At 38.9% G+C, this 23,830-nt stretch overlaps 1 protein-coding gene across 1 annotated transcript in view; it reads right to left on the bottom strand.

The window, feature by feature from the left end:
• The window catches only part of LOC124168443 (leucine-rich repeat and immunoglobulin-like domain containing-NOGO receptor-interacting protein 4), a 939,647-nt gene that overhangs the window by 801,560 nt on the left and 114,257 nt on the right, over positions 1–23,830 (bottom strand). Inside the window, exon 2 of the mRNA XM_046546685.1 lies at positions 5,574–5,632. The gene's annotated coding sequence lies outside the window, so the exon portion shown is untranslated. The remainder of the gene's footprint in view (positions 1–5,573; positions 5,633–23,830) is intronic.

Below are 23,830 nucleotides of genomic sequence, written 5' to 3'. Positions count from 1 at the left end.
CTTATGGAGCATAAAATACCGACCACAGGAATAGCGATCAAGTCATTTTAATGAAAATATGAACATCAGAAGACACTCATTACTTCCTCCTCCAAAAAGTGCCTACCTTATGCCCTCTCAACATGATAGTAAATTTAACACTTTAACACCTTCGTATCGATATCAGAAAGAAAAAGATATTTTCGCCCAGATATTTGATATTTTTTAGCGACATTTTTACTGTACTTCCGACTATAGATGTCATGATATTCAATATTTATCAATATCTCTCAATCCAACTTATTACATCGTAGGCTCATAACATAAATCAGGTATGTAAGATCTTTGTTATTTGTAGTATATTCCTCCCTCCGTATACTTCAGCCTGACATGAGATAAAGGGTATGACACCCAGAATCCTCAGCAGAATTTGTGCGCGGTTCGCTTATACAACTTTACTCTAGAACAAACAAAATAAAATCAATAATGAACAGGAGCAGGAATCATTCAGAGCCTGACGCACGGTAAAATACGTTCAACTTACTTGCCACTTATAAACATACCGGGATTTGACTTACAACAACTCTGTGATTTCGCGTGATTGGGCCGAAAAGTACACTAAATTCTGAACCTATAATTCACGCATGGTATGGTATTTGGAGGAGGTGACCGACAGCAGAAGTCATTTTCGCCATAAGGGAAGGGTAGGTGAGGATGGGTGGAGAGAAACCCGGCTTCGGAATTAGCCTGCTCTTAACGAAAGGCGCCATGGGGACCACGGCTTAACGTCCCATCCGACTGACGGAGTGTTGCGCTTGAAATGTCCTCAACATAACATTCAAGCAGGGATCGTGTAGTCTCTGAAAATTCTCTGCCACCGTCGGGATTTGAACCCGAGCCCACGGGGTGGGAAGCTAACTTTCTAGCCACCAAACCAATCCGAACCTCGATCCATAATTCAATCGGTAATAAATAATATACAAGCACTATGCAGTGCACAGTATGCACTATTTGGCACATAGCCACAAAACCTCCCGTAAAATTGCCAATTAGGCAGCTATAACCGCAGAAAAACCGAAGGAATCGGATAGAAACAACCGCATCACCCTACAGGAGCGCAGCTAGGAATTAAGGCTGGGGGGGGGGGGGGGGTTAGGTGCAACTAATACCGGGGTGTGTGGCGCTATGGAATAACCACCAGGATAATCGGTAGGTGCGGGATAAATTACGGAATTTTGAGATAAACGGTTCAAAATGGTGAGTTTTACGGCTTTCAGAGGAATATTTCATTAATACTTACACTATTCTATCAGTAATATCAAACCAATTAAGTAAAATGGATTAATCTCTCTGAGCTCTGGGGGGGTTGAAACCCCAAAACCCCCCCATCGCTGCGCCACTGTCACCCTATATACTTACTATATTTACTCCATATCCAGCACTGTTTCCCCTCGTTACCTTTACTGTGAAGTAATGAAAGGCATACGAATAACAAAATAATTCCGTGCATCAAACTCTAACCTCATTTCCCAAATTTCCTTGCCGCAGAGCAATGAGGATAGAAACATCGGAGAGCACAGTGCTAAGCAATTCGCCTCACGTAGAGCCAGGAATCCCTCGCATGCAGGTGTCCCTTGCGGCTCAGAAGCTAATGTGATATGAAACCCAACGTGCGGTCCACGACTTAAACTCCTCCGCGAAGTGTCGCTGTGAAATATGATTGAGGCGGGTTAAACTGTCAATTTCCATCCTATACAGTAAAAAGAACAGTTTTAAATATCTATTCTTGACGAAAGTCATGGCATATTTGGAATATTGTATGTTTCCATATTATTTCCTCTCTTTTTAAGCCTCTGCTTGTACGTACGATGGAGGTCGATGCTAATCTTCTATTTCAGTATGACGAGTATGACACATGGTGAATTAGTCTTCCTCCTTAAATATTTTCCGTATTCAGTGTTAGAAATAAGACACTCCAGATACTATCGCTATTATTAGCATATGTGATTCAAATCCGTAGTTCTCACACGTTCCAAAATTGTGTTCATTACGATACTAGGTACAATAAACTAATTTGAAAGGAAAATGATTCCACTATTTCATTACAGCTGTTATAATTTCCTTAAACTCTGTTATGTAGGGAGGCTGGTCGAAACGTTTAAAATTAGTCTTAAGGTATCTTTAAATACTTCTCCAAGGTAATATTGTATTTGCTGACGCCAAATTGTACCAATGTTTAATCGAAACATAATTTCGGCGAAATGTAATTCTCTCCAAAAAGCAATACGAATGCGCCGCCAAAAATATAACCGTAGACTAAGCGCCATCCACCATTTTTCTGTAAAACTACAACAGCCAACTTCCGCACGCATGGTATTGAAATGTATTTGAGATATTTCTAAGCTACATCGATTTATTTTTTGGAGTTTACTTCTAAATTCCACAACATATCCAGTCTATTTTTTATTCAGAGGCGTCTTCCTCCACGAATATGCAATGGGAGTGCACAGAAGAGGCCCAATTCCATCCCATTCAACGCTGGCTTCTGTTGTCACTTCGCTCGCATTTTAATCGCCTTTCGAAAATGTCCGCGGCGCGTTGATGCGTGCAATGCGATCAACGTTTTCTAATATTTTGCAGTGTAATGTTTGCAGTTTCTAGGAATGGCTTTGGAAAGTAATGAATTCGATAGATCATCGTGTGTATGAATTTCCGTTAATTGGTACCCTTTATTATACCATATTTCCCAGTGAAAAGTGGGTCAATTTGTCCATCTGTAATGTGAGTGGCGACTTTTGTAAACCCATTTAAACACGCGGCGGGTGACACAACACAACTTGAGGATTGTGTCCTGTAATATTCGTAGAATCGTGGTCAGAGCAAAAAAAAAAAAAAAAATACGGCTGGAAAGCACATGAAAAATATGAACATCACACTCTACCTTCCAAAGTTTCACTATAGTTTTTGCACCAATTTCACCAGGCTCCTCGTTGATTTTTTCGATGACGCCGCCATTGACATGTTGCTAGTAGGAGCTCACGCTAAGTGCTGCCTAAGGATAATTTACTGCTTAATATTTTTTTATAAAGCGGCCTGAAGGTAGTACATTTTTAAACTGAAGGGTCAGCTGCGGGAAAATTGAAGACTTAAAAGGCACTTCCCTCGAATCAGAGATTTTCATTACAGCTCGAACCCAACTGGATTACTTATATAAATTGAAAAGAAACAAGTGCTCTAAAATTTCCTAAGAGAACTAAGGAATAATTAATGATTCTTTTATTATATGTGCTACACGAAACCTATCGCAGATAAGGATATTAATTGTTTGGGAAAGAAAATTTTCCCGAACGGAATGTAACTACTTATGACTTAAAATTAAATTTTTAAGGCTATTGTTTGGAAAAGAATCCTGCATAGTCGAATTAATCGAGATTTATTAGATCGAATTGAGGAATCTCACATTGCTGGCAGAGAAGTACATGTTAAACGTAAGGTATTTACCCAATTTTGAAGCTTTTGCAGAGCCGTAGCAAAGATCTGATGCCTCCTCTTTGGTGTGGAATAAGGAAAAAGACACCTATTCATTTGCATGACTCTTGTATAAATCAAGACTCATTTATTCTCATTTCGTCCTATATTGCATCTTTACCCTAAACGCAAAAGAAGGCAATTAAGGCAAATCAAATAACTCGCAATTAGAATTATCACCCAAGCACACTACAATCAATGACAAAGTCGATGATATATTTTTTTCAGCAAACTATTTGTAAAGAAATAGTAAAAAATGCAGTATTTTTATTTTACTCGAACTAAAAGGAGGAAAATAAACCACCACGCCTTGAGCCAATGTCCAGCGTAAAAAAAGTATAGATGAACGACAAAATATTCAAAATCAAAAACGAAGTGCACGTTTCTTTACGTTCGACACTGTAGTGATATTAATTTATCATCATATACTTGAAATTTTAGCTATGGTATTGTAATAAATATTTGCAGAGTTATGGTCTGATTTCAGATGCTGTAATTGATTTACGTCACGCTTTGGCTTTGAAAATGTAGTTTAACATACATAAGCAGGAGGAGGAAAAAAGAGACAGCATCTAAGATGTGGAGCTAGCCAAATAAGGAAACTTGGCGTCTGAATCATAAAGCAACCACGCTTGTCGCCAAACTTCATCACCTTTCAATATCTACGGGTATTTTAGGTAAGTTTCAATGCAGCTCTCATGTGGCGAGATTACGACGCATGGCATAGGAAAACGGTCTCACCATTTTGCGAGCAAAATCCATTTAGCGGGGCGCTGCGTCTTTGACTACGGTGAGCTGCATCTCTTCGGCTCATTTCCCAGGAGCGCGGCTTGCTTTCAAGCCGAACCGCTCGACAGCGACGGCGCGGCGGTTTCACGCTGCTAAGCCATCCATCCGAGTTCCAAAACTCGGAACAGGCAAGGACGCACTCTTCCCAGACGACTGACTACTGCTGGGAAGACTGAGCTCCGATCCATTGTGCCTCCATCCCAGACGTCTCTCCTCACTGGTTTTCAGGCTTAATTACCTCAATCACCGGCGTACACTAAAACCACGGCGGCATTACCTCCAACTCTCATAGGAATGATGGGGGAGAATTTATTTCAGAACGGGATAACTACATATTCATAATTATTTAGTTAATATACTAGGTGCGCGCCGAAAATCCATATCACTGATAAGATCTGGATTAATGGTCAAAGTGATGGAATCATATTCTTTGCCGAGCTATTTTTCCCAAAAAGTCGTACGATAAGTTCCAAGTTAAAACACATATACCTTGCACAAACACATATACATACCTTGATGTTTTGCTATTCTAAGCGAACCTCCAATGAGTAAATCAAGGGTTACTATTGCTTATTTAAAATTGTTGAGAGGACTTTCGCATGTTGAACTCTTACGGCAAATATTGTTCCCACTGACCTTATCAGCAAGATTATGGAAATGTTATTTTAATCAATAAATTTAGTGAAAGTATTCTATTTCTTCATTCAAGATAAATATTTAGCATTCAGTCTTTTACTGTATGATAAATATAATAGAATACTCTACTCACCTCTATCAAGTGAACGGTTATTATTACTTGAGATATCCTAATATGATTTCATATCTATTCAAGGAAGACAAAACTTGCATTTGTTAGGCAACTACGAAGAAAAATAGAAATAAGTTGTAGTTATAAGATCTACATAATATTTTTTATCTCAGCTATTTCAACTTTTATTTTCAAACGGAGATTGATTAATGAGATGCCATTGGATTATTTAAGGCATCTTGGAAACTTATGACTGAGAGCAGATGGAAACAAAAATATGTGCTCATTCAAATGATGTGTCACACGAAAGCATTGGTAATCAGTGATTCAAGGGCACCTTGATTGCCTTGGGCCTGACAAAGCTAGACTTGATTAATGACGATGACTGAGGAGAGATTATTTATCTACCACAATTTCAGAAACCATCGATTGACGGAAATGATAAGGGAACCAATTCGGAAGAAATCATTTTATAAAACAAACTAATAATGGATTTAATTTTACTAAATAAATACAAAAGTCACAATACCTTCATGTCAATTCAGCTACCGTAGTTGGTTCATGCAGGGAATAGGTAGAGGTATCCAACTGGAAAGAAAAAAATACAGCAGTTAAGTAGAGAAGCCACATCACATTATATGCGCAGCAAAATTCATAGCAGGCATCCTTGGTCAGCGAAAGTAATTGTAAATTTTGTGATTACATATATAGAAATGACCATCAAGGCATACTAAAATTCATCTAGCATTTGGGAAATAAACATTTATTGTGCATTTAACTCAGTAATGATTCACTAAAAATACATAAAAATAATAAATGGGAAGGTTATCCCATTACCTGTGAGAGAAAATTCTCTTCTAATGTGATTTAGCATACGGTAAACTAAGACTTAGAATTTTTAGCAGACTTCTTATTCTTGCGACGGTTTCAAATTTCGTATTGTCACCTGACCGTAGTACGAAGTGAATTGAAACCGGTCGTGTGAATAAAAGTGCTTTCTGAAAATTGCCAGCAAGTTATGATTTACAATATTAACCTGCCGGGGCAAATACGATGCCACAATATTACTTCTTCGCCTACTAAGCCGAAGGTCGCGGGTTCGCGTCCCGCCTGTGGAAGTTGCCTCTTCCAGGGCATGTATGCATGTGATCGTTCCTCATTGCTGTCTTATTTTGGGTTATCTATATTATTGTGTCTTAAATGTGCTGTTTTCGAGGCAGTGAAGGTAAATATGTAAATTAACAAACATGTTACAATTTTACCAAATCAAACCTGAATCAACTCACTACATGTGCTTTTAAAAGCAATCAAATAACTCTATCTAGCGAGAATTGCATGGATAAACAGATTTATGACCCTCATCATCTGAACGGTGCCCGTCGCGGCGTTTTTACATTTTTTCCACCCATCAGGTCATAAATTACCTCGAGAGAAGTTTTGTTGCTTCACATATCTCTCCTCTCCGTGATTCAACGAAGCAAACCGCATTCTCGGTTTCCTAACTAGATAAGTAAGCTCTTTACCCTACGTCTCAAATCAGACGTTTCTTTCATCCCTAATGATGGAGGAGTGCGACCCGAACCTCAAAACGCCATTTATCAAACGTCCGATTACCATCCAAAGGAACACCTTACCCCCTCAAACCCACCCTTCTTCACAAATTCCCCTTCTCGCTTCCCTCCTTTCATTTGTCTTCGTGATACGGTATGTCCCACGTCATCTTACACGTATGATACTTCCTTTCACAAACATCCGGCGAACTTCTATGTCAGGTTGTGCCTATTTCGTGGCGCGGGAAAGGTTGCATCAAGGTCATAGATAATTTAATATTTAACTCTTTCAATGCCAGCCTATTTTCCCAGGTATACTGAAGAAGGCCAAGGCTTTTTTTATGACGAATCTCTAGGTTTGCGCTTAAAAATTTACATAAAGCCTAAATTGCATTTTCAGAAACTATTTTTTTGATTTCGATCCCAAAACTTGCGGGTAAGTTAAAGCATGACAGATAGTAAAAAAAATAATTTCTAAAGCTACATGAGGTACAAAAAATAAAAGGCGTGAGTGTAAAAAAAAACCGACCAACAGATCGGCCCTTGTCACTCTTCGCACATACCCCCCGTGCCGATGGATTATCCTGCTAGCACTACATGGGTTATGATACTTAATTTAGAATTAATGGCTTCTCATAAGTCGGGAGGAATAACAAAGTTTCCTTTCTACAACTTAAATTTTGATCGACCACTAGTTTCAATTCAGTGTATAATTTTTAAAGCTAGTGTAAAATGATACGGTCGTTCGAGGCTAGCCGATGATTAAAAGCTGAGCTGTAGAAAGCAAAGTTTGTTATTTTTCTTACTTAAAATGGAATTCTATGAAGTTATGACCTCAAAAAGGCAGTGCAGAGATTCTGATACCCTTAAAACTTTCATGATTATTACCTTTAAAGGAAAAAAAATATTTTTTTACACGACTTTCACTTAAAATTTTGGCCAATTGATGTCTGCTGCTAGATGATACAAGTGGTACATTAAAAACACTTTTAACAAATATCCATGAGCAAATTTTGATTCTCAAATCAACAATTAAGTTTCAAAAAATCAATGTCGAAAGAATGCAATATTTTTGATTTATTCGATTTTTGTTTGGCTTCTTTTATGGTACAAAAGGTCGAATTATTTACGGAATAACTCTTATCCTACAAAAAATAAGACAGATATCTACCAACGTGTCAAATTTCATCGACGTTCTTTCAAAAGAAGCTATTAAAATTGATGGTCGAAAAATAAAAATTAGAATGAATTAATATGTTAACCTTTCAGAGAAGAAACAAACATACCACCTGGTTTTAATACTTTTGTTGCATAGCGCATATATTTCACAACTAATTAAGAGATATTATGAAAGAAAACCCGAACAAAAATTTTTACGTGCATTTTCAAGCACGTTCCGAAATAGGAACACTCCAAAACATTTTGCTATTGCTTGAAAAATAAATACACGCTTGACTAAAAAAACTAAGTTTAACAAAGTAACATATATTTATCTTTTGAATAAAGGAGAATTTGTTACTGTAGAGCGAGTTTAGGAAAAAATATGGAATAAACCGCATAATCACTACAGAGGCGATGAAAATAAATAATTTTGAACAGGTTTAATTAGCAATAAATGTGTACGCAAGTCATGCGATTCACTATAAAAAATACTTCCACTCTTGACTTACATAACAAAAGCTATAAAATTAATCACGGATACGAAATATAATATTCATGAATTTTTATAAACCTATTCCCAAATATGAACATTGGACAGTGAACGGTCAGTATACTCCAGGTACCAAACTAGCGGCTGCTAGTGGTCTTTTTTGAGTCATTCAGCTCGATTACGAATAAAATCAATGAATACACTCCCAGCAGATTATAATTTGGCTCACTGTTAACCTTTCATCAGGCTCAATATTGGAATTGATGATTTCAGGCGAAATGTGCCTAGCAGGCGCAGATGTGACATAAAACATTGTTAAATCTTAGCATGGCTTAGTGGTACACCTTCAAAGTTTAAATCACCATAATTAGTGTAAGAGAACACTTACATGATGTCTTTCGTGCTATCCATAGACCTCTTTACATGCCGTCATCCTGCCCCGACTGATCCAGCAAGGTGCAATTTAACGTGGTCTTTAGGCTATTACGTATCATTATATGTCATGTTTTTTAGCATGTGTATCCTATAACAGGGGTGCCGACTTACAAAAAATATTGGGGGGCCCAAACCGGGGATCCTGCCCCGCAAAATATTATAAGCAGTGAGTTCTAAGTTTTTAAGCATTTTAGAAGAGCCATATGATCAACATTAGAGCCCTGATAACTAGAATCTGGATATCTGGACACACTGGGGAAAATTGACAAGCCGGACACATTTTTTCCTCACACCCATAACGTATTTTTGACGGGGCTCGGGCCCCCTCAAGCCCCATGGAGTCGGCGCCACTGTCCTATAATAATCATAATAATAAATAATAGTAATATATTTTTACTCCACATTATGGTACAGTAATATCAGTGTTTTTTGTTTTGCTATCTTATTTATCTTGTAATGCTTTTATTTTACCTTATTGTGCCATTATTTTGCTTAATTATGCTGAATTAACCGCCACTAATCAGTCAACATAAATGCGGAAGAGAAAGGCTGCATACACCGCGTCAAAAAAAACCCTACTACAAGCGCTAAGGGTCAATGCCGCCAAGTGGCACGGATAAATGAAGAAAACCTGGCGCTTTGTCTGTCAGATCCATTGCGGCCGACGGAAGGTTAAGTAACTACTCATGTTTATCCAATCTTATCAAGATCATCAAAAACGAAAAATCTCGATAACCAGGTGGTTTGCCCATGCATAGCTGGTAATTTTACTGGCTGGCAAGAAAATTACCAGCTATGCATGTACTTGACGTGCATTTGAAAATTTCAAACGCGATTCGACATGTTATGATTGCGTGATCAAGCTTATTTATTCCTGGGGTTAGTTTTCCAATAAAACTAAAAAATCAGTTGACCTCGCAATTTAACCCTTTGAGCAACACATTTTTCCCCCGTTGGTATGAATAATATATCTGCTATTTTAATGAACATGTGGTCTTGTAAAGACTTAATCCAACACGTTTTGCTATTTTTTATACCGTAAGTTTTGTAGCCTATGTTCTTTATTACGGACAGATGTACTTATAATGAAATAAGAAACCCTTAAAGGTCATGTCCATTTTTATAGACATTATTACCGAAAGGGTTAAGAAAAAATATATGTTGAGACCACAGAGTGACCTGACCCGGTAGAAAATTGTACTGAAAGCATCTTGGAAATTCAGAAGAACTATATGTGCATCTACATACTACCCCGTAAGCCGCCTATAAAGGCGTGTGGCAGGGGGTGTATCTCTCGGAGGACAGATAATTTATGGTTTCTCTAATTGCTAGAAGATACTATCTTCTCATAAAGTTAAGAGAATTGCCTACGCATGGTTTCAGGTCATCAAAAGCGCGGGTTACCAGAGACTGCGGATGGCCATTGGGATCCAAGGGAGTGAAATGAGACTGGAATTCCTATCAGGGCCCACCCCTTACTAACAAAGCCAAACGGAGGCCACCACAAGGGGTGGCGGAACAGACCACAGACGGTAAAACCACATGGCCCCCACCAATGGGGAAGAAAGACAAAGAATCAAAGCACATTACAAGCGGGGAGGGACACAATCAGGGCAGGGAACCCCCCTCTCCTAACCCCTCCATTTCCACCTCAAGGAACATATCTGGGTTGGGTGGGGGGGGGGGGTAAAAAGGAACAGAAAGGACCCCCACCTTCCCCAAAGCGCCCAGAATACCAAAGATGAATTTATTATTCGTGCGAGTGGTTGTGGAAGTACAACCTTTCCACCCACATGTCCTGTAAAGTGCCCGAGGCCACCATCTCACGTTGTTAAGCCTAACAATGGGGCTGGAGAATCCCCTAAGGGATGGAAAAAGGCAGGGGGGAGGGTGGAGAAGGGACAAAATTAGGCAGGCAGGAAGTTTGTATTCCTCCCCTCTTTAGCCTAAGGTTCATTTTGGCAGGGCCCATAAAGTATTCCACAAAGCCAACGGAGAAGGCATTGATCCATATTTAATGCCTCTTGATTAGAGAGAGGGGTATCGGAGGGCCATAAGGCAGGCTGCAGGCAGAGGTGGGTGTGTTTATAAAGGAAGGGAAAGGGTAAGATCCTATCGGCGAAAAGGTAAATACGGTATGGAGATACATCGACGCCCGGACGATATGTTTTCCATATCGATTAGACTCGAAAATAATGCGTAAACAGTGTAATTAGTGATCAAAATGGAATAGATGCCTTCAAGACCTGGTGCTGAAGGATGATGTTGAAGATAAAATGGACGATTAGGGTGAGAAATGAGGAGGTACAGAGCAGAATAAGAGCACTAAGGGCGCTATGAATTACTATAAGCCTATGAAGAAGAGTGGTCACGTAACGAGAGGCAGCAGTTACGTGGTAATCATAATGGAAGGAAAATTTGATGGAAAAGTCCCCAGAGGGAGACAAAAAAGGCAAGGACGTACCCAGGATGAAATTCCAGAGGAAGGTAAGCCGCGGTCGTACGAGTCGGAACAAAGAAAATTTAATTAAACCAAAATTTCAAGAAAATTATGACAGCGCTTCGTTAGATTTTATAATTATTTGCTCGAAAATATTATTTTAATTAAATGTTTTATTCTAATATAACTTTTCTTGTATTTAAAGAAAATTTGTTCAAAAGTTTCATTTTGAACAAAATATTCTTTTGCTTCTGGGGGGGGGGGGGGTAGAAACCCCATTTAGTCCCCCGCTGGGTACGTCCGTGTAGAAAGGGACAAGTACAAAGGACAGATCAAGAAGGATACGAGGTACAGAAGCCCCAGGGAGGTAAAAGAGCTGCAGGCAGTTAGGGAGAAATGGAGTCTTAGAACTGCGAAACTAATTTGTATGTATGTGGGTACGTAACTAATGATAAATAGGGGTCCTGAAATCACTTGGGGGCAATATGCTAGGGTAATATTCCGAATTAGTAAAGTTGGAAAAACAAATTTTTGAAATCAATACAAACAGGAGGAAATGAAATTAAGAGAGTTTTGGTCTGAGATCATTCAAGGTGGAGGATAAAATGGTAACAGAAAACATCATGGAGAAAACGTCTGCAAATCAACGTCGTCATACTTACTTACTATCACTACTATTACTAACCAACAAGATTCACATGGCTTGATCATAATTTTTATTGTAAAATATATTCTACCGGTAAAGTTTACCTCAAGCATTTTTCACGAATAACCCTGGCCTGCTTCCACCGTTTCCGCATTGAATTTTACTTTTAAATTCACAATAAAACCTATTCGCTTTCTCTCCATCTCCATTTCCTTTTCTCTACCTTTCCACCCGTAAAACGTTCTTCCTTATAGCATAGTCTATTACATCCCTTCCCCGCTCAGTACCCCCTGCGTCCATATTTTATTTCTCCTCTGTATCTCATCTATAAGCTGCTTCTCCTCACCCACCATGTCCAGCAATTTGTCTTTCCCCCTCTCCGTCCATTCACCTCCATTCTTCGCCACACTCACATCTCGAACTCCTCCAGCCTTTTTTCGTCCTCCTTCCAAAGTGTCCAACTTTCCGCACCGTGAGTCAACCTATACTCTAGATCAGACTCAACACTAAGCGTTTCCAACAAATCTTACCCTATCGTTGTGATCTTGCCACTTACTATTCCCTATTTACTTTATTGCCATGGCTTATCATCCTGATGTCCCTACTTCTGTGTCCACTTTCTTCTAAATAGCTGAACTGACTCACACTATCTAGTTTTCACTCATCAACTTTTTAATAAGCCTCACATCGATGCTCGTAACGCTTCACTTTTGAAAATTCGAAACTTGGCGCTGGGTATTGACTCTAAAGTCAACATTCATGATAATATCAAAAATATTTCGCATAATGATACAAAATAAGGGTCGCATTAATTGTATTACGGCTTAATTGGTCCATAATTTTATCTAGCTCCCTACGATAAGTATTTTCTTTAATAAAAATGAAGTAAAGGAGTGTGTTCCTTGAGTGAAAAAGAAATGGCAATATATGGCTGGGTGAATATCGCTTATATCCAATCCGTACCCACCGTTGCATAATTGGAGGAGGAGAGTCTAATCCCAGACAAAGTCCCGAGAAGTCTGATTACTTACCTAGATAAAAGCAGATAAAATTTTTATATGGAGAAACAAGGCATTATGATAAAAAGCTAAAACAACTCCTATTTATTATTAAAGCACAACATAGTTTATACGATAGGCAAACTTATACATATATGCTCAGTAAGAAAATGCAAAAGATATCAATTAGCATCAATACCTGCTTATTTTACCGTTCTTTCTTCTTTTTACTCTCATGAATTTATTGAGTTATTTCAATAATGAGAGCTGTCTTAGCCGAGATTCAAACCCGGATTTCTCGAATGCCCAACTCAGTTTTCAGCGACGGGCGTTTTTCAAAGGACGAAATAGTCCCATCCATTTGACTCTTAAAATTCAACTCCACATAAAATGTAATTCAGGGTAACTAGGCACTCAAGCGTGTTCATCAGGCCTGCCTGAATCCATATTGAGTTTGACTGCGCCTGCGACGCAGTAAGGAGGAAACTAGCAGTGGTCAGCACGGGGAGACATTCGGGTGGGTTAATGAGATTACGACGGAGAGCTCCGTCGACAGTAAGGACACGAATTGGGAGCCTGGGGGCGCTAGAATGAACCAGGTAAGCTGCGGGGATGCTGTTGCCAGGTCTTATTGGAAGTCCTGGTATGGTGCGGTATTTGGGGAAGGCTAGCGACAGCTAAAGTCATTTGCGCCGTAAGGGAAGGGTAGGCAAGGAAGGATAGGCAAGGAAGGGTAGTCAAGGATGGGTGCGGAAACACCTGGCATCCGTATAAGCAACCTCCCAACGAAAGGGTAGACTTAACGTTCCATCCGATGGACGGAGAGCTATACTAGAAGTAGCCCTCCACTAAGAACTCTGAAAATTTTCTGCCACCGCCATGATATAAACCCAGACCCATGGATAGGGAAGCCTGCACCCCCAGTACCACAACCACCAGGACCCTTGAAGAGTTCTTAAGAGAGTACGGGAAATAATCACTTTGGTCGCTCCACTCCAAATGATAATTTTTACTATCATTTCTAACAGCATGTGGTAGTATAATTTGTGACAATTTTTGGATCGTGTGGTGAGCGTGTGGGAGTCCAATTGCATGCTGCATGCTGGTGATTGATGACCCCCTGCCAAACACGCTAGAGGTGGCTAGCAGGGTATTATGCAGGTGTAGATTCCCAGAGAAATAAGTAAAATAAAATACACACCACACATTGGCAGGAAAAGACAACGGATGATTACCTATGATATTCTATCGCGAAGAGCTCACTGGTAGGGACACTCGTCGTCAACCGAGCGTATAAAGCATGCGACTCGGATTCAATTGCCGCCGAGAAAAAGCACCTGGCCCTCCAAACCTCACAATGAAATGGGTACAGTAGTGATGTGGTCCTAAACAAATCCCGAGAAGTCGGAGAATATAAGGTAAAGAACCGCTGATCCGCGAGGGCTGCAAAGAAGCATGATGTGATTCAACTGCGTCACCAAGGTAGCCGACATCATTCCCGGGCCATAGAAAAAATTTCGCCGTCTCTCAGGGGGTATTCCAAGTGCCATTCTCTTGTGGCAACTGGTATTTTGGTGAATATACAATATATTTCAACGCTCTGGATGTTTCACCAATATTATTATGCATTATTATATTGGTGTAACATGTAGAGCGCTGAGAACACGTCCAAATGAACATCGGAGAGCGACTAAAAACAAACAGTTCAAAGCATTGGCCTTCGGAGAGCACGCTTAAAGTGAACCAGGACACACGGTTATATTTGACGACGCTAAAATACTAGCGAAAGAAGAAAAAAAAAACACCCAGGACAATGATATAGACAATATAAATCGTCATAACACCAAATAATTTTAACAGAGAAGATGGGTATCCATTCCACAGCGTGAGGAAAAGAATATTCCGAGAAGATTTGAGGGCTATCCCTGATAATTATTAAAGAATTCTAACGATTAAGGTAGGTTTCAATGGAGTACTTAGAAAGCATTCAGGGAGCCTCCCTTTCCTTCAAGCACTTCCCTCTTCAATTCACAATAAGGCCTACTCCCTTTCATTCTACCAAAAAATCCCATTCTTTTCCTTCCTCTCCCCCGTTTACCTAACATTCTGCCCTCTAATATTGTTTTCAATATCCCCTCCCCGCTAAGTACTCCCTCCATTAAAGCTGCCTCTCCTCGCCCACCATATCCAGCTCTTCGTCTTTCCTCCTCCTCTCCGTCCATTTCACCTTCTCCATTCTTCGCCACCCCCAAATCTCGAATCGGCCGATGAAAATTACTGGTTTTGACGTCTAAAATCCCCTAAACTTGAGGACCACGGAGCTTCTTGCCACCCTGCACCTGAGTACACCAGCAGGATAGCTGGCGAAACTATTGTGGATATTTGCCAATATGCGCGGACGGAGCCCGAAACTCTTGACTTCTTCCCCACAGAGCACTAAACCTGTAAAGCCACTGACTACCAGAACAATTATTCAATATTTCTATGCTTTTAAGTTAAGACTACTATGCTTAGTTGATAGTTAAAATAACTCTGTTTTATTTCACAAAAATATTGTTCACGCACTGGCCGGGGTTTCAACGCTTACTCTCTACTGATTGTGAGCCATACTGCTTTTAATTGATAACGTGTAACTTGTTATAAGGAAAGATTTTGTAATGGCAATAAATCCGTGAGTCCGTAGAAGCTTAAATTTTTTTTCTAGCGTTCAATCATTAACGTTGTCGCTCGTCAGCCAGCATATGACACAACGTGTTGAAACCAGGGTCGGAGTGTATGTTGAACTTTTGTGGACTAAAAATTGGTTATTATAATTATGAATATTTCAAAATTCTGCAAATTTAAGCCTAAATTTATTTCTTAGGTCAACCTTCAGAAATTCAGGACAGGCTACCAAAGGCACATCACTTAAACTGGATCAGAGTGCATTCATGCTGCGTATTAACCGAGACGTTTCACGCCATTATCTTTTCTCTACCTTCGGATTCCTGTCTTTTTGAAAGAGGATATTTTTAGCACTCCAATTCTAACACCTACAACTTGAAATTACACTCCGTCCGTGCGAGGATAAACTCTTCGAGTACTGCAGGAGCTTTTAACTGGGGATAATTCAACGTTGCCGGCAAGGAGTAGGTAGGTACTTGTAATTAGACGCCACCCGCTTGTGGAAGAGTTCACGTCATTAAAGCATGCGACGAACGAACGAAAGAGCCCTTTCCTTTCGAAGACGGGGTTGGACGGAAACTTCTCCTTTGCTTCCGGGACAAGAAGATGATGTGAGTCACGTAAAGGACTCTTTTCGCCTGATCAACAAGGATATAAGGAAGGGGAACAGGTAGCCGGACCAATTTTTTTCCACAGGAATGATTCATCTGCATTCACAAGAGGGTCTGGGAAGCCTTTTTTTTTTTAAAGAGGCGGCCGGGGAAGATGAAGAACGTTCACCGTGGGAAAAATGCATGAAAATGAAGGGAGGAGGTAAGAAGGAGGCATATAAAAGAGGATGAAACACGAAAGGAAAGGCAAAAAAGGAGCTTTTAAATTTGGAAATCAATTCCTTTTGAAGTCTACCGACTCTAAGTTTATACGTTTTAAGTAACATTGATGCACTAAACGACAATTTCCAAAGTAATCGACAGTAAAACAGTACATTCGCAAAAAAAATCTCTTTATTATGCATTTAAAAATAAACTTTGTAAAAATTAGATGCTCAGTTACCCCTTAATAATGACCTGAAAAGGTCCAAGCCGATAGAAATTTTAATAAGCAGTGTGGAATATAACAATGTTCATTTTTTAATCTATCATGTCACCATTCCACGAGGTGAACTCGTAAATCATTAATTTGATAATTCTTCTTCTTTAAACAAGTCTATTTATTTGTCTAAGTTGTCTAAGTTGTCTAAGTCTAGTCAAATTTATTGTGGTTCATCTTAATTTTTCATTGCTACAATGGTTTAGTATCGCTAAAAAATTTGCTCACTGTTTTCATACTCTTTTTATACTGACTGGACGTGCCAAAATTATCCTATATCTATAGCGTATCGCGTATCTCGCAAAAAATTTTTACGGAAAGTAGTTGTAAGTATAGCTGGTCAACATTCTTACCCTTAGTTGCAAAAAACGTATACACTATGCCTTGAGAGTATGATTAACATTTCCATGTAATCTGTGTGACAACCATGTAAACACAAATAGTATAAATGGACTCCAAGATTTCGCTTTTTGGGGAAAATTGGATGCCTTTGGTTATAAATAAACGAGCATCGCAAATAAGAAAACTTTTAACGTTACCCTTAACCACAATCGCAAAACATTTTTCTTTGAAAAAAATATTTCCTCCTTAGATATAATTATTCCATTTTCAATAAAGAATAAATGATTTTGAAATTTCTTCATAAATTGAGCATTAATAGAGTGGTGTAGAAAAGAAAGACAAATCTTCCATGAATGAATATGCATGCTGATATCGACAAACAGTAGTAGATATTTCAATGGGTAACTTGTCATATAAACGGTCTGGACTAATAATAAATGAAATACCACCATTAATTTCTCTATTGGAATTTGATACAAAAAATGAAATTGGCTTGGTACTGAAATATATAGGTTGGAAATCAATCTAGTTATAAAAGCTCAATTGGTTTAATCAAATTAGATGTAAAACATCACGTCAAGTATGATTCTTATTCCTCATACATTTCACTAAAAAGACAAATTTTAACGACCGCTCATAGACATCAATGGTGATTTAGGATTTACGCACGAAATGAAAGCATGCCCATAAAAAAGACCTTCCAACGCTCTACGATTCAAATCGAGTAGCACAAAGTGGATTAACAAATGCATAATTCTTTTAACGGAATTTATTGAGGGGTACCCAAGCGGCTGGAATAAAAGCATCTCCATATAGGAATCGACGTGAAAAGGAAAATCGGAAATAAATTCACAATTTACACCTTAAACTCATCCGATTCGTTATAACATCCCTCAAAAAATTCGCTACATATTTTAAAAGCATGTGAAATAGTACGGTATTTGAAAAACAATTATTCCCATAAATTCTTTTTGTGAATACATTTACGCGAATTTCAATGCAAAATCCTTCTAAACTCAATACTAGAAACGAAGAATAAGCTCCCGATAAGCTAAAAACACAGCTGAATGATTAGGTGTACCTATTTGTAAAAAAATAGGCAAAAGCATTATTACATTCCATTGGATAAGCAACCAATTAAGAATGCAATTTTTGTTTCCCTAATAGCAGTTAAATCCATAATGGGGTAGTTTCCTATTAATTTATTATTGCCTAAATCGAAAGATTATTACTCCTGGAGTACGTATTTCACGCTCTTAGATTTTCGAGTGACGATATCTATTTTTCGCGATTTAACGAAAAGTGAAAATTTTCAAGCGCGCGAAAACGCGACGGGTAAGTATGAATGCTAGGAAAAAGTCCATGAGACGCATTTCTGGTTCCAGCTGTCGGTGAGTGAGGTGACCTTGGGGTGAGGCTTGAGCGCTGACACGACGCAGGCTGCTAGCAGGCAGCAGAGTACACTGCTAGCAGGTAGCGCTTGGCTTAAATAAGGATCCTTAATACCTCATCAAACGAAGAACACTTTCCGAACTTAGGTAATTTTAATGGATGATTATTAAGAGATGCTTCCCTGAGATCTGTGCCACATACACTTTGGTACTCTCAGACGATGTAAAACTCCTATGTACTCGTATAGAAACTAGGCCCCTGTGACGTCACGTGGAGTGGCATCGCATGGGCGCCAATCTGGCCTTTTTCAAATGCGGTTACGAATTTACCATTGCCATTCGTCTAAACCGGTATTTCTAAAACCAAATAATTTGCATATTATGGTGGGTAACGAATCGCAATCAATGCCTTTCGTTTTCTTTGATGAAGGAATCTACCCTATTAACATTCCGTTATAAGAAGTACTTCCTTGAACTGCAAAAAAATCATTCAAATTGAGGAAAATATCAGATATTTATATAAATTTTAAAATGCCTAATGTCATTGTATACTGCGTTTCGCTCAACCTTTTCTTCATGCCAAAGTGTTACATCAATAGGTACAATTGTATAGAATTACAAATTTCGGTAAATGAAAATTCGACAAAATTAAAATAAATTACATAACAATATATTTTAAAATTATTAGTACACTAACCAAACAAATACTACTAATAACGGCCACGGACTATCACTACTACTGTTCAAATTCAAAGCAGTAGGTATATTTTAAAGGTATTTCCGAATTAAAAAAAAAACTGAATGGTGTGTTGGCGTCCGCATGGGAAATTCCTCAGACCATAGTTAGGATTAACGATTAAAATTAATAGATTTAAATGTGTCAATTATTCAATTTCATCTCGCTCGCGTTCCCGTTCTTGCCTTCCACTTGTCCCTCGACGATCATCTTCATCAGGCCATCATGTCTCAAGATGTAGCCTTTAAAGTTGTTCCGTCTCCTTACTTAGGTTTTCAATAGGCCTAACCTCTCTACTACTCTTCTTAGAAATTCCTCATTACTAACTCAGTCGATGTATTAGATCATCATTATTCTCCTGCAACACCACATTTCGAAGGCCTCCATCGTTGCTTTCTACGCTGCAGTCATTCTTCATGCCTCACTTCCATATAGGAGTATACTCCAAAAGTAAGTTCTTAGAAATATTTTCCTTACTTATCTGTTCAAATTTACCGCTGTAAATAGATCTTTCTTTTTGCGGAATATATTTGAAGTATTGCTTATCTACGGAAGTGATGCATGCACAATTAAGTATTTAGCTTTCATTTATAATATTACAATTGCGAAACATAGGTGTTAAAGAATACTTTATGATTATATTTTTAAAGGAACTAAAAGAGTAACTCTTAGGTAAAATTAGTTTTTTTTAACTTAAACTTATATGTATCAGTTACTTTCTCAAAATACAAACTTTTTACTTTAAATTTTTAATTTTCATCATGTTTTACCATTCGTTACTTTTTACTATTTACTTTACAGTTACCTTTTATCGGGACTAACCTTACCTTTATTTAGTTTATTATTTTTGGTAACTTTCCTTACTCAGTGCCACACCAGTGCAAAACCTCTAAGGGTGATCCTGTGACCTTAAACATTCCAACTATATGATGCAAAGAAAGAGCGCAATAATGCCCCTGAGACGGATGAAGCAAAAGTTCCGGGGAATATTTAAGAAAAGAAGTCGGGAGAGATGCAAAAACTCGAGAGATATGGGAGTCTGGAGATGCAAACGTTGGGGAATGTGGACTATTCGGGGCACGGAGCGGTTGGAATAGACCCCACGGGAGGATAAGGGAGGTCGGGGCTAGTGGGAGAGGCCTCGTCCAAAGGAATATGGACTGGGCCCGCTCAAAGGCGATGGAGATTGCTGTCTGCGAATATATTTCAGCAAGAAAACCAAGAAACAAAGTAGCATACAACCACATTCTATACAGTCTCATCATCTGAAGTAATATTCCCTATATCGAGTTGCACTGCGCCAATCCCAGCGCCTCTGGCGGTGAGCGATTATAACTGCATATCTATCTCATGTTAATTTGGGCTTCATCAAGGAAAAAAATGAACCTTTAAAAGTTTATTTCCGTTAGCTATGATTATTCAAATATAATTTTGAATATCTCATTGCGATCGACAATATTTCTTCAGCTGTAGGAGAATTGATATGCCAGGCTACTTATTTAAAATGAATGAGAACAATTTACCTCAAGTATTTACTTAAAATATTGGTTTTTATATTTTATAAAAATTATTGCTATCTGAATCATATTATTAATCAATTAATAACCATTTATTAATTAATAAATTTTTCCATTGCACTACATTATATTTAGCACTTATTAAATTTTTTCAACGCACCAAGAGTCATTGTCAAGAAGTCCTGAAATTCAATGTACCTGATATGTACATGAATTCAAAATGAATTAAAATACGAAATAATTTAAGCCTCATTATTGTCCGACGACAGTTGAACGGGGAAAATGGTTAAGTAGGATCTCGAATAAGTTATGAGATAAAAATGAAAGGTACTACATGTAAATACGTGAGCTGATGCCATGTAAAGATATAAAGATGCCATGCAGTCCAGGCGTTTAAAGATGCCATGAAAAACTAATCAATGGATCGTTAAAAAAATTCCGCATAAACAGATAAATATTTCAAAAATGCAGGTTACGGTATAATTGTGCATTATAAAAACCACATTGCCGACAGTGCTTTAAAATTTTCTGTTAGCCTAGAAATAACAAAAATGGTGGAATATACTTCATCTAGATATTTTAGCGCTAATGCAAGTATTATAACGTTCATTTCCGCTGTATACATATATCATAGTTATTTCCTTCAGTATACGAAACCACAGTGATTATACGTGGAGAAGTTATTGAGATAATAGTGTTAAAAGTGAAGCCATCGTTTTCCTTGCGTCAAAAACCGTATCTTTTTTCGTAGAAAGAAAAATGAAAAAAAATGTATGTAAGCATGCATTTTTGATAATATTGAGGCAGAGTAGCAATAAATTCGCTTTCATTAACAGTTCACTTCAATGAAATCGATCGGGCAGTTAGTGAAATACAAAACTCAAACATGGGTATCTTGACCTATTACAAGGACAGTAGGCCTAATACCCCGCTAATGAACACTATACTCATGATGGCCTGATGAAGACAATAGTAGATGGATAAGCAGATGGCAACAACGGATAAGAAGACCTTGAGTATAATACATGGAACATCGCATGGTATTTGGAGGATGCGACTGGCAGCTAGTGTTATTTGCGCCTTGAGGGGAGGGTAAGGGGGAATGGTGGAGAGAAACCTGGTATCGGCATTAGCCCACTCCTAACAAAAGGCGCCTAGGGGACCATGCATTAACGTCCCATCCGACGGACGGAATACTGCACTTGAATTGCCCTCCACAAAGCACTCGAGCAAGGATCGGGTAGTCTATGAATAATCTTTGCCCTCACCTGTAAATGAACCCGGATCATCTGAGTGGGAAACCAGCACCATAGCCACCACACCAACCCGATCCCAAAATGCACACGTAAAGAAGGATGTGAAGGAGAAAAAAATCCTTTGGCGTGAAAAAATTAACTTATAGGAAAATTAAGCGGGGAGCTGCGTCAAACCTTTGTTAAGATTGTTGAACAGTGAAGAGGAACATTAAGCTATTCCACTTTTTGAAACGAAAAAAAAAATGAAGTGCTCCTTTTGAACCGAGTCTGGATTCCCGCACATGGGGAAGAAAGGCGCGGCCCTTTCAAGGGAATAGACGTTACGATGGGGAGGGGATGGAGCTAATCTTGAGCGTAGAAGGCCAGCTGATTTCGGGATCGCATCAAAGGACGGCCATTTGCGAGACAGGACTGCAAGGCAGTTAACTCGAAGGCGCGCGGAATATTGCGGACGGCTGCAAGACGCCCAAGGCGCACAAGGGATGCACACACTCACTCACTAACACACAGTGAGCATACGATCTCCTAGGTTTCCAGTCGAGGGAACACTACGAGAGAATGCTAACCGTAACTGTCGGGGCCCTCGCCGACCGCTGATGACTCGGTCCGGTTAATTGGGTCACTATTTACGTTTCCTCCGAAGATATCACTCGGGAGGGACGTCCCTTTGAGGGCGGGATTAAGTTTTAGTGTTGCGAGCGGCAGGACTTCTATCCTCAATGGACATACACGGTGGATGAACGATCGTACAAGCGTGGCTGGGTACCGCAAGTAAGGGGTAAGTCTTGGTGGGGTATTTAAAGAGGGACTCCGAGCCCAAGTAGGATCAAACACAGATGAAAAAGAAATCACAATGCAGAGAAATTTATTCCGCGTCTTAAGCAACACTAAAAACAGGCTGATAAGCAGCCTAAGACGCATCATCATATGTCGTTGCTTTTCAGCTAATTCCTCCTCGAACTACTGTTTTTCTAGTAGTTTATGACCTATAGCACAAATATAAACCACCCAGCGCTTTTTTAAAGCTTAAGAAAGACAAAAAAATATAAGGCTGAGAGATAGAAACAAAACATAGCATTTTATGTGACTATTAAGTTCAGTTGCAAAAGGTATATTTTGAAATGTATCTTCTTATTTCTTTTTATCATCAAAATCCTGATCAATTGGTGACTATATGTCCACTACCACCAAGGTGAGAAATTTAAAACCGATTTTATAACTGAGGAAAGCAAATATGATACACTAAAAGGTAGTTGGAAACATGCTGCTGATGTCACTGATTTTCAAGGTTTTCGCAAGAAAATAAAATTGGCTATTTATGCATTCTTATATTATACTTATATTTATACATATTTATAAATACATTCATTGAACATTAGCCACGAACATCTTTTGTTGGGCAATCTAATCGTCAGTAACACTCTCATAAAAAATGTAAATCTGCATATCTTTTTCTGAACAACATAACCCGCACTACGGTACATTCTAGGCTGATACTAATTAACCTTTAATGAAGTGCTTACAACTTTCAATTATTATAATATAATTACATACACATTCTGTCACATAAAAGTGAAAATTCGGATTCGAAGTTCGGACTGGGATTTTTTCAGCTATGCGTACGTTACTTACCGAAGTTCCGTTAGGAATAGAGAGGTTAGAACTTACTTCGAGCTAACTAAGCCGCAAGCGTGTGAGCTTCACATCGTCAGGGTAAGGGTAACAGTTGCTTTCCCTGTGCCAATGCGCTCGAGGAATTTATTTGGGGGTGCCTGAATGCTTCAGCCGGGTATTAAACCCGAAAATACTCGATCATGAGCAAAGCCCTACACCCACAAGACTGCTATGTTCCCCGTTTTTTAGCTCCCTGTTCCTTGAGGTGACTTAGTGGACCATTTCGTATGGATGCATTTAGATCTTGCATTAAAAACGTGCCACATTATATATGTTTTAGTTCCGACACCAGGGCATTTGCGGTCATTCGTTAAGTGGCCTATCTTCCCTCCACGCTGCTGTTGGTTGCCCTGAGCAATCTGGACCACACATCTCCAAGGGGCCATTTCCCATTCTT

Source organism: Ischnura elegans, chromosome 11 (genome assembly GCF_921293095.1).
Source record: "Ischnura elegans chromosome 11, ioIscEleg1.1, whole genome shotgun sequence".
NCBI lineage: Eukaryota > Metazoa > Arthropoda > Insecta > Odonata > Coenagrionidae > Ischnura > Ischnura elegans.
Note: the sequence above shows the minus strand (reverse complement) of the source record. Positions and strands in the feature narration are given on the sequence as shown.